Raw genomic sequence first — 12,413 nt, 5'->3', positions numbered from 1 at the left:
TTCTTCTCCAGGAGATGTTGCCTCGACGATCTCTCCGGCCGGAATGCCAGGGACGCACTGCGCGGCCACTTATATAGGGACAAGGGGCGGTGTCACATGGCTTTATGTCACATGGGTTGGTGTCACATGGTGACCCCGCCCCCTTACGATGTCATAGTCCCCATGTGACATCAACCCATGTGACCAACCCATGTGACATAAAGCCATGTGACACCGCCCCTTGTCCCTATATAAGTGGCCGCGCAGTGCGTCCCTGGCATTCCGGCCGGAGTGATCGTCGAGGCAACATCTCCTGGAGAAGAAGAAGAAGAAGAAGAACGGAAGGCGGCGGCGGCGGTGACAGAAGACCGGGCCACCGCCTGTAAAAGAGCTATAAGAAGGCGCGGTGGCCCGGCAGAAGAACCGAAGAGGGGGACAAGACCCCCGAAGTCAGGAGAAGAGGCCGGCGGCGAGGAAGAAAGCCGGACTCCTCCGCTAGCAAAAGAGCTACAAGAAGATAGCAGAGGAGTCCGGCGAGAAGACCCCTGAAGATGGAAGACCCCCGGAGCTGTGCAATAAAGTATTTTATCTCGTGTGTTGTGTTTTTTTTGTACTTTTATTTTACAGGTGAATGGGTAGGGGTACATTGTACCCCATACTCATTCACATAGGGTGGGGGACCGGTATCCGGGGGCCCCCTTATTAAAGGGGGCTCCCGGATTCCGATAAGCCCCCCGCCCGCAGACCCCGACAACCAACGGCCAGGGTTGTCGGGAAGAGGCCCTTGTCCTCATCAACATGGGGACAAGGTGCTTTGGGGAGGGGGGGCCGCGCGGCCCCCCCTTCCCCAAGGCACCCCCCCATGTTGAGGGCATGCGGCCTGGTACGGCTCAGAAGGGGGGGCGCTCGCTCGCCCCCCTTTCCTGGCCGGCTGGGTAGCGTGCTCGGACAAGGGTCTGTTGTGGACTTGGGGGGAACCCCCACGCCGATTTTTTTCGGCGTTGGGGTTCCCCTTTAAGTCCATACCAGGCGGCGGGGCCAGCGACGTCTCCTTCGCGGGCCCCGCCTACCTGGAGACGCGCTCGAAATGAGCGGACTTTCCTCCGCGTGTGTGGGCGAGTCCGTTCATTTCAAAAGTAGGGCGGATAGTATGGCGGACTTAGTACGCCGTATTAGTCCGCTCAAAAAGTGGTGTGTGTGGTCAAGTCCGTTCATTCGAAAGTATGACGGACTGTCCGTCGGATTGTCTGACGGACTAAGTTGGCCAGACAGTCCGCCCGTGTGTACGCGGCTTAACTGTTGAAGCTACAAGGAAGATCCCACAGGAACAATGGCAGATCAAGACCCTTCTATTTAAAAATGGCTCATGATTATCTGTTGGCATCCAAGGGGGGGGGGTTACTGTGAATTCAAAGGTAAAGTGTTGTACCTGGATCGGTGTCAGGGCTGGCTCAGCCCTTCCTTCTCTGAGCTGGCCACTTAGCTGTCAGCTAACTGCCCGCTCTCATCTCTCTCCACAGTTAACCAGCTGTCGTGGATCTTCTCATCAGTCCCGCCTACTTAAAGATCTCCAGCTCACTTCATTCCTGTCTTCGCGTTGGTTACATCACAAGAAACCATCTCCTGCATTCCTGTTTAAAGACTGGCTTTGCTGACATCCCTTCTGGCTCCTTATCCTGCCTGCTGTACCTCTACTTGAATCCCTGACTTCTGGCCTGGCTGATTACCCGATCTGGTTACTGAACTCTGGCTTGGCTGATTATCCGATCTGGCTACTGAACTTTTGCTTGGCTGACTACCCGATATGGTTACTGGACTCTGGCTATGCTTTGACTACGCTTACTCTATTTACCTTTTTATTTTTATAAATAAACAAGTGTGATGTTACTGTACTTCTGTCTCGGTCTGGTTCATGGTTTCTGACAATCAGGGATACCAGTGACAAAGTTCAGGCCCATATGGATAAGGTTAGATCCCTGCAAGGCAAAGCCAGAGCTATAGCTAGTGAAGCTTGGAATCCTTTTAAGGGTCTGGGAATCTTTGGGGATTTTTTTTATTTTTCAGCAGATCATTGTTGAAGGAAGTAGAGGTATATATACTCTTGATGTTTTTGTTTCTATTCCTTCTGTATGCCAGGATAAGGTGCTACTGTTGCCTGATTGGATGAGTGAACAGAGCCCGAGCAGATGACCACATCTTCCTCGCTGAGATGAGACACCCTAAAGCTCAACCCACATACAAGTCATAGTGAATCCCAGACCGGCTTTCATGTCCTTCTCTAAGTCAGTGGTCATCAACCCTGTCCTCAAGGCCTACTAACAGGCCAGGCTTTATGTATTACCTTGGGGATAGGCAGACTAGAATATTGCAATCACTGAGCAGCAAATGATATCACCTGTGATGTATTTCAGTTATTTTGCAAACCTAGCCTGTTAGTGGGCCCTGAGGACAGGGTTGATGACCAGTGCTCTAAGTCATCCCTCCTGAAGAACAGAGTCTATAAGTCAAGTTGTGTTATGAACTCATATGGACTATAAGGACTGATTCGTTTTCCAGGTGTAAGAAGCAGATCAAGATTCATCGAGGGACACATGGGAGCATATGACAAAGAGGAGGGACTGTTGTGGAATTTTTTCTGAATGTATGTTTTCAGATATCTCCCAGTGTCAGTTTTGCTGTAATGTACTCATGCGAGCGTATTCACACATACAGACTTTGGTGGAAGACCATAGGCTGCGCAAACCTTCCTGTCGACACGGCAGATCTATTTGCTCTTTTAGGGATGTTCGTGTATGCCTCACCAGGAGACTGGCCACCTTATCGTGACTGCATTAACGCTCCAAGCAAGCAGATCTGCATACATGGGAACCATAGCTTAACCATACAAAAATGATGGCCCACTGAGCCATCATAGCGTACAGCTCGTGTCATTGGTAGCAGTGGGAATGTGCACACGATCGTGTTCAGAGCCATGTAAGTAGTGTCTCACAAGATGCTTGCCGCATGGCTCTACACACGACCGTCTGCACACATCCCTACTGGAATTCTATTTGAATATATACATGTATGTGATTGGTTCTTTTGAAATAATACAAGTGTCTGGCTGATTTTGAAGCCACCACCTTCCTTTGTTATACATTTTTACAGTATAAATAAAAGCAGTAGAGCATTATATGGCAGGATTTTGCTAAGCTCAACGTGATACCAGCATCTGTTTGTGTTACTTGGAGATATACAAGCGCGCTTTCCCGGCACTATACAAGAGAGTTATGATTGTGCTTATTAGCACATGGAATTATTTGCTTAATTGGAGAAGCTTTAATTAATCCACAACAGAATATCTGCTATAGTGACAGATATCTAAAAATTAGATTTTCTCTTGATTCTGTTGCTTTGGAGAGTTTTTCTCTTCCTATTGTGTCCCTGGGACAGGTTGTAAAGGGAAACCTCCCTGACAAAACACAGACAGCAGAGAAAAATATATATTTCCTACTACATGGAAAACTAAAAAAAAAACTTAAAAAAAAGGTTTGGGATTTACATACGCTTTAATGAATGCAACGAATACCCATTCACATGCAATGAAAATGGAAAAAAAAAACAGCATTTTTGATTGCTTATGATTGGATGATGGAAGTTACCTCATTCACTAAGCTCTGGATATTGCAATGCAAATATTTGCAAATTGAACAGTCTATTTTCCTTTAGTAAATCAACCCCACAATGTACATGTTCTGCCCTGCCCTAACTATGCCATACACGGAACACACCCTTTCATCCAAAAAAGGCCTGAAGGTTGCATCATCCCAGGACCCGATGGATCCATTTCTTTATTTTATTCAAATATTCTAACAGCAATGCCTACCAAGAAGTGGAATATAAACTCCTTACACACTGGTAGAAGGTTCCCACTGAACCAAATGAAGGTCCACTTCGTCACGTTTTTGGGACTGCCCCAAACATCAGTACTCACGTAAAAATCATAATCTAGAACGATAAAGACTACCAACTACCATAATTTTTCCTCTTACACCACAATGACCTTCCTTGGAAAGTGTACAAAAGATCAATACTTATCCAACATATAACCTTATGCTGTCAGGGCTTGTATTCTAGCTCACTGGTTTACCAGGATCAATGACATTAACCACTTCCCGACCGGCGCATGATGATGTACGTCGGCAGAATGGCACGGGCAGGCATATTGGTGTACAGGTACGTCCATTTCTATATGCCGCCCTGCCATCTCATGTGCGTGCCGCCGGCGGCGTGCTCGCATGCCGGTCGGGACCCCCGTGAGTCCGGCTCGATCGCAGCGGGGATACCCGCGGTCGTCTCACGGGGAGGCTGAACGGGGAGATGCCGTTGTAAACAGCATCTCCCCTTTCTGCCCAGCAACAAGTGACACTGATCTCTGCTCCATGTGATTGGAGCAGAGATCAGTGTTCACTAATTCAAAGCCCAGCCCCCCACAGCTAGTAACACGCCCCTAGGAACACTTAACCCCTACATTGCCACTCCTTGGTTAACCCCTTCACTGCCAGTGTCATTTACACAGGAATCAGTGCATTTGTATAGCACTGATTGCTGTATAAATGACAATGGTCCCAAAAATGTGTCAAAAATGTCCGATGGGTCCGCCATAATGTCGCAGTCACAATAAAAATCGCTGATCGCCGCCATTAGTAGTAAAAAAAAATTATTAATAAAAATGCCATAAAACTATCCCCTATTTTGTAAACGCTATAACTTTTGCGCAAACCAATCAATAATCGCTAATTGCGATTTTTTTTACCAAAAATATGTAGAAGAATACATATCGGCCTAAACTGAGGGAAGAAACTGTTTTTTTATATATTTTTGGGGGATGCTTATTATAACAAAAAAAAAAAAATATCAAAATATCAAAATTGTCGCTCTATTTTTGTTTATAGTGCAAAAAATAAAAACCGCAGAGGTGATCAAATACCACCAAAAGAAAGCTCTATTTGTGGGAAAAAAAGAACGTCAATTTTGTTTGGGAGCCATGTTGCATGACCGCGCAATTGTCAGTTAAAGCGACGCAGTGCCGAATCGCAAAAAGTGGTCTTAAGCCAGCAAAATGGTCCGGTCTGAAAGTGGTTAAGCCTATAAAAATCACTTTCTATTTGTGTGTTCTCCTTGCTGCTGTCAAGAGAGCGAGAATCAAGGTAAGGATTACTCTTCTTTACACCTCCCTAGACTAACCAAACATATAACCTTGCTATAGCTGGGGGAGGGTAAACAGCAGTACACCAAGCTTCCCAGTGAAAGGCTGTGTGGGTTTTTTTTGTTTTGTTTTTATATGTATTATAGCAGAAAGTAAAAAATATAAAAAGGACATCAATTTTGTTTGGGTACAACATCGCATGACCGTGCAATTGTCAGTTAAAGCGAAGTAGTGGTGTATTACAAAAAAATGGCCTGGTCATTTGGGGGGAAATCCTTCCGGGGATGAAGTCGTTAAAGAAGTGCAGTGCTGAATAGCAAAACATGGCCTGGTCATGAAGGGGGATAAACCTCTTGGAGCTCAAGTGGTTAAATCAGGGATTAATATATCAAATTGGGCTTTAGCCTAGGAACCTTTCTAATGATCTAAAGAAAGTTTAGTGCTGAAAAATGTTAGAAAGAAAAGTGAAATAGCATTTTACCTTCATAATTAGTTTGATAACGAGCCTCAAAGCCTCTGCCTTCAATGGATATGTCACTTTTAAATACAACGGTTATTGTATTAGATGATGAAAAGAAATTGTACACTCCGGGCTGGCAAACCTTCCCAAGAACGCTGCTTCCTATACAGCCATCCCTTATTTCCACATAATCATAGGCGCAAGATGGATTACTTTCTAGACTGTTGAAACAAACATAAGAACAATTAATTTTTTTTTTTTTTAAATAGGATCTTTACATATGTATCTCCAGAATAAAGATAACACATATACTCATTGCCTGAGAGTTTCAGTTGCTTACCAATTTCCGATTTCTGATTTCATTGCTTTCCAAGCATATGTATGTGTGTGAGACTATAGGAATAAAACTCGACCCGGAGTGCAACAAATGCCCTTGCAATCTCAGTTATTACCTTGTAAAAGCAGAGCTGTAGATAGGATCCAGCAGGTTCACCCACTACAGGCTGCCTGCCTCTTAAATTCAATAATATTAACCACAAACTGACTCTTAAATTATCACATTCAATAAATGTATGCAAATTGGTCACTTGACACTAATATTGTATATGATTCCTTACCCCCTTTTCTTTCTTTCTTTTGTATTGTACATGCTTTGTCTCTTCTTTCTTTTATTTGCTTTTCCCATTATTCTACAATAATGTACCATGTATTGAGTGGCGCCGTGCCCTTACTTTATTGGTGCTGTCTTTTTGGCACTGTCAGCTTGTAATAACCTGTAATACAGATTATGGGTCTGTACCCTCTATATGGAATTTAATTTCTGATGTTGCTACAACTGTACCTGTGTATTTCTTTGTGAAAACTGTTAATATAATTTACACTTAAAAAAATAATAATGATGTTGCATGCGATAAACTTTAGTAAATTGACCCACCCACCACTTGCAGCTTTTACATTGGACTTTGAGTGGACATATCTGAAAGATGTCTGCAGCTGCAGCGATTCCCTGCAAAGTAAAATCCCTCATAGTGGCTGTTTAGTCGCTTGATTGCTTTTTTAGGTGGCGAAAGGGGATGTCTCACACCTCCTGTCGCCCTCCGGTGCTTCTCCTGGCTCACCCGTGCCACCAGCGAGCCGGAGGATGAAACTGCCCGCAGTTTACCATAGAGCTGATGCCGAACCAGATGGTCTCCGGCCATCTCTAAGACCCCCCAGAGGCTGGAAGCGGCATCATAATGTCACTTCCGGCGCCGACAGATGTAAACACTGCTAGTTTTTTTTTGCTGAAAAGCCTGAGATCTTTTTTTTTTTACCTCAGGTTTTCCAGCCTAGAGGAGAGATCTGGGGAATTATAGACCCCAAAACTCACTGTAAGGAGGACCTGTCATACCCTATGCCTATTACAAGGGATGTTTACATTCCTTGTAATAGGAATAAAAATTATTAAAATAAAATTATATGGAAAGTGTAAAAATAAAAAAATTAAAAATTAAACAATAAAAATTAAATCACCCTCGTCCCCACGTGGTCACGAGCAGAAGCGAACGCATACATAGGTCACGCCTGCACAAATACCACGTGACATAAAAAATTGCAGCAAACCCCATTTTATTCCTTAGGGTCCCTGATAAATATATATAATGTTTGGGGGTTCAGAGTAATTTTCTAGTAAAAAAATTATTTTTATATGTAGGAGAGGAATGCCAGAATTGGCCCGGTATTGAAGTGGTTATATGATTTTTTTCAATAGATCAAAAATGTTACATCTTTGTGTAATTTTTTTTTTTAATTAGCTACCACCAGTTTTAATTAACAAGTCTTGGAAAAGTTAGTACAAACCTGATACTTTTGGGAGTGTCGGATCCTACAATCTGTACCCCGCCTTTCATTCACGGCTCCCTGCTGGTATTGACAATGGGAGGTGCTTACAGACACCTAGATGTAATCTAAGTACTGTCATAATGTGGCTATGCCAACTCCAAAGAGACTCTCTCCAGAGTGACAGGACTGCACGAAAACAAATCTTTCATTATGGCAAAGGCTGGCCATACATAAGTCATTTTTTTTTTTTTTTGTTCAACCAGCAGGTTTAATGAAAGAAAATTACTCAGTTCCCCCATCCATACATTTGATATTGATGCAGAAATTCCTCCTGCTGAGCTACTGTGTTCTGATCAGTGGTGGCTGGTGCTCAAATTTCTTGGGTTGGGGGCGGACTGCAGCCTCCCTAGCCAGCCAGCCAGCAGCCCAGAGCCCACCCTTTTGAAGACAATTAGAGCCTCAGGTTCTGACCATGTGCTTTGAAAAAAAAAAAACCCCATTTGAATCCATGCGTCCGGCGCCCTGCATGTAATTTAGGGGCCGGGTGCATGGATTAGGGGGGTGGCACCCCTGCGGCCTGCATGAGTGGCTACCACTGGTTCTGACAGTGGGGAGACTTCCAGCCATCAGAATACACTGCTCAGCACCGCCGGCCACGACCGGCCACGCTGATCAAGAGAAATTTTTCCAACAGGCTGGATGTACACAAGTTGATCAATAGATCAACTTGTGTGCAACCAGCCTGCCCATACATGGATTGAAATTTGCCTGTGCCCTGCTGAACTGGCTAAGTTTTGATCCATGTATGGCCGGCTTAATTCTGCAAACCACTCCCGCTCTCAGCCTCAGTGCTCTTCTGGGAGTTGCAGCCATTTTCACACACTTGAGACAACTCCTGAGTCTCTATAGAGCTGTGTGTAAGCAAACTCACAATGACAGTGCTTTTATTACAACTAATTATTTGCAAACAGCTCCCACTGTCAATGTCAGCAAGAGAATTGCTTATATCCCAGATGAAGGGTCATCAGTTAGCAAGATCAAACATTCTGACACTACATTTGAATTAAAATTGACCCAAGGATGTACATTTTTTACTAAATTAGATTAAAATGTTAGAAATGGTGAAAAGGTCTCCTTAAATGTATTAGTCATCTTTCTTTAGTTTTTTTGCATGGTTTAAGTTGAAGATGACCATTTATGTAAAGTTATTGCACCACTTGTTCATATAAAAGCAAAGAGAAATATAAAATGCCCACCTTTCAATGTCAATGGTGATCTGTATGTAGGTGGATTTCTGCGTCACAATCTCCCAAATGCAGAAAGTATTTGATGCATACTTGCTTGGGTAGAAGGGACTTGTTATACAGCCCGTGGCCTTGGTTAGTTGACCTCCGCATTCTTGGATTGGCACTGAAATCAGATTCATTTATATTTAAATAAAATCAGAGATACATTCTTCAAGTAGCTACAATGGGGACAGAATATCCCTGTACAGGTTTCTGAGGTGTGACAGCTTTATTCCAAGCTAAACATATTACATTTCTCAGTTCAAATACGTTTATCAGGATATACAATATTATATTTTTATTAAAGTGGTCGTAAACATGCGCCGTAGACAGTGGCGCGCAGGCGCACTGGGCAGGCCGCAGATCGCGGCGATATGCCGCGAGTGTCGGATCCCGCGCGCATGCGTGGGAGTGACGTCATTGCTGCTCCGGCGAATCACAGCGCCGGAGCAGCGAGACCCGGAAGTCACTCCGGGATACATGGCAGCGGCAGACATGAAGACGGAGGACCGCTTTGGGGGCTTCGTTCTCAGGTAAGTTATTCATAATGAGCTAGTATGCTATGCATACTAGCTCATTATGTCTTTGCCTTGCAGGTTGCTTCCCCCCCCCCATGGGTTTACAACCACTTTAACCACTTGCCGCCCGCCCTATAGGCAATTGACGGTGGCAAAGTGGTTGCATAATCCTGATCGGACGTCATATGACGTGATCAGGATTTCGAGCCGCTGCCTGCCCCCGGGGGCGCTCATCTCGGCGATCGTTGTTGCGGGGTGTCAGTCTGACACCCTGCAACTACGATCTCGGTAAAGAGTCACCGAAGGAGACTCTTTACCATGTGATCAGCCGTGTCCAATCACGGCTGATCACAGTGTAAATAGGAAGAGCCGGTGATCGGCTTTTCCTCACTCGCGTCTGTCAGACGCGAGTAGAGGAGAGCCGATCAGCTGCTCCTCTGACGGGGGGGTCTGTGCTGATCGATTTTCAGCACAGCCCCCCCCCGAGGATGCCCACACTGGACCGCCAGGAATGCCACCAGACCACCAGGGATGCCCAGCAAAAGGTAATCCTCCCTAGGCCACCAGGGATGCCAGTCAGTGCCACAATGGATGCCAATCAGTGCCCATAATGGATGCCAATCAATGCCCACAATGGGCATCACTGATTGGCATGCATTATTGTTTGGCACTGATTGGCATCCATTAGTACAGTATAACACAATACAATGCTGCCTATGAGTGCCCACCTGTGCCACCTATCAGTGCCCACCTGTGCCGCCTATCAGTGCCCACCTGTGCCGCCTATCAGTGCCCATCCATGCCCATCTGTGCCGCCTATCCATGCCCATCTGTGCCGCCTATCCATGCCCATCTGTGCCGCCCATCCGTGCCAATCCGTGCCAGCTATCAGTGCCAATTTGTGCCACCTATCAGCGCCCATCAGTGCCACCCATCAGTGCCACCTATCAGTGCCACATATCAGTGTCCATCAATGCCACCTCATTGGTGCCACATCATTGGTGCCCATCAGTGCCGCCTTATCAGTGCCCATCAGTGTAGCCCCATCAGTGCCGCCCCACCAGTGCCCATCAGTGAAGGAGAAAACGTACTTATTTACAAATATTTGAAACTGAAACAAAAAAAAAACATATTTTCGCTATTTTTTTATTTGTAGCGCAAAAAATAAAAACCGTAGAGGTGATCAAATACCACCAAAAGAAAGCTCTATTTGTGGGAAAAAAATGATAAAAATTTCATTTGGGTACAGTGTACCATGACCGCCCAATTGTCATTCAAAGTGCGACAGCGCTGAAAGCTAAAAATTGGTCTGGGCAGGAAGGTGTTTAAGTGCCTGGTATTGAAGTGGTTAAAGGAGTTTGTTTTCTTTATGTTCAAAGCACAATTGTACATCAAACCAAAGTGGATTTTTCCTTAGTTTAGTGAATGTGGTGAAAATTTTGCAAAAAATTCCCAATCACGTGCAAGGAAAAAAAGAAGAAGAAAGGATAGGACCATGGAAGCTAGAAGGGTATCCTTTCATTCACTAAGCTAAGGGAATGTTCCCTAACAAAGTGAAAATTCATTTGCCAATCCCATAGAGTCTTTCATGTAAAATGCCAATATGATTTAGGCAAAGACTGTTTAAAGAATTATTCCAGGCATCAGCATGTTATACATAATTACATTGGTCCAGCTTGTACCAGCGTATTCTATGTATATGACGACATACCAGGCTGGGGTTGCTGAAAGCTAGGAATCACTGTAGTAGACAATGCTACTTCGGTGATCTCCACTTGCTTCCAGGTCATGCATCAAGTGGCTGCTCTCCTGCATTGTGAACACAGGAAGTCGGCAGATTGTCACGGGCACCATTCAGAGAACGCTTTGCATTTTCTGAATGAAAGCAAAGTGTTTTCTGATTGGACGAGGTGGAGAGTTGGGAAGGTGACATCATGCTCTCCACCTTTCATTCATAAATTGCAAAGCATTCTCTGAATGGGGCCCAAGCTGAGTGCCTGACCTCCTGTATTCACACGGCCAAAGCTGGACCAATGTTACTATGCATAATATGGCAATGTCTGGAATTATTCTTTAATAAAACAGGTTCAGGGATAGAACAGAAAAAAAAGCGAGTATTTGGTCCCATTTGACAACAGAGCTGACATTTATGTGGTAAGAAAACTTTATTTGTCAACAAATCTTGAATGAATGCTTCTTCATCCACAAGGTGATGTAATTAAGCACACATTCAAGCTGGCTTGTGCTGTGTGTTCATAATTCTGCCCATACCTCTGCAAAAGGTAAATGCTGCATGTGCTTTAGTGAGTAGGCTCACACTTGCATGCTTGGCACTAGTATTGGTAGTCGGCAGCTTATATAAACTGAAACAACAAGGGGGGTTTTGCTGAGTGGTCTCAGATAGTTCTCGTTTACCTGAGACCTGATCTGCTTGTTTTGCCTTACCATGTATGACCCGGCTTGCCTCCTGATCTGACTCTGTGCTTGTGCCTCTTTGTTGTGACCTTACCCTGCTTTCTGGACTCTACTTACTGCCTTTTGCTATGTACTATGTTTGCCTCGCTGTTACTGACCTTGGCTTGTTTCCTGGACCCTGTATTTGCCCCCTGATTTGGTACTACGTTACTCCACACTGTTTCTGATCTCGGTTTGTGTCCTGCCTCTGTCTTCTGATTCAGTACCCCACTGCCTAAAGATGCCCACCCTCACAAGGGCCTCAACCTAGTGTCTGTAACCTGTTCTGGTACCACAATGTTTCAGTGCTTGGTTCCTGTTTGGTGGTCCTCTGTTCCTTGCTCTGTGCATCTGACTTCAATACTGATCCAGTACAGCTTCCAACTCTGGCACTCCTGCCATTCTCTGTCCTCACTCTCTGTCACCAGTTTCAGAAGTGTTGAGTAAGAGGAGACTCCTCACCTACTTGGTCTCGGTGGTTAGGGTATCTTCATATAAGTAGTAGAGCTGGGAGCCCATCACCCAACTAACCCCTGCAAAACCCCTCTTTTTAGTCCAAAGACCATTGTACTCTCGGAACCTCATCTTCTCTTATGACCAATGTCAACATCCTCATTAGAACTGCACTACTCAAAGACGTCATGCTAACTGTCTAAGCTCTAAGCCAGCCTTTCTCAACCTTTTCAACACAGAGGAACCCTTGAAAT

The 12,413-nt window shown here is 44.9% G+C and overlaps 1 long non-coding RNA gene across 1 annotated transcript in view; it reads left to right on the top strand.

The window, feature by feature from the left end:
• LOC143923974 (uncharacterized) overlaps nt 1-1,871 on the top strand; it is a 51,000-nt gene extending 49,129 nt beyond the window's left edge. The window contains exon 3 of the long non-coding RNA XR_013261800.1: nt 1,500-1,871. This is a non-coding gene — a long non-coding RNA (uncharacterized LOC143923974). The remainder of the gene's footprint in view (nt 1-1,499) is intronic.
• Nucleotides 1,872-12,413: the final 10,542 nt, after the last annotated feature.

This window comes from Lithobates pipiens, unplaced genomic scaffold, assembly GCF_037356315.1.
Source record: "Lithobates pipiens isolate NorthernLeopardFrog02 unplaced genomic scaffold, aLitPip1_a1.2 Scaffold_22, whole genome shotgun sequence".
Lineage (NCBI taxonomy): Eukaryota > Metazoa > Chordata > Amphibia > Anura > Ranidae > Lithobates > Lithobates pipiens.
This window is presented reverse-complemented; position numbering and strand designations above follow the sequence as displayed.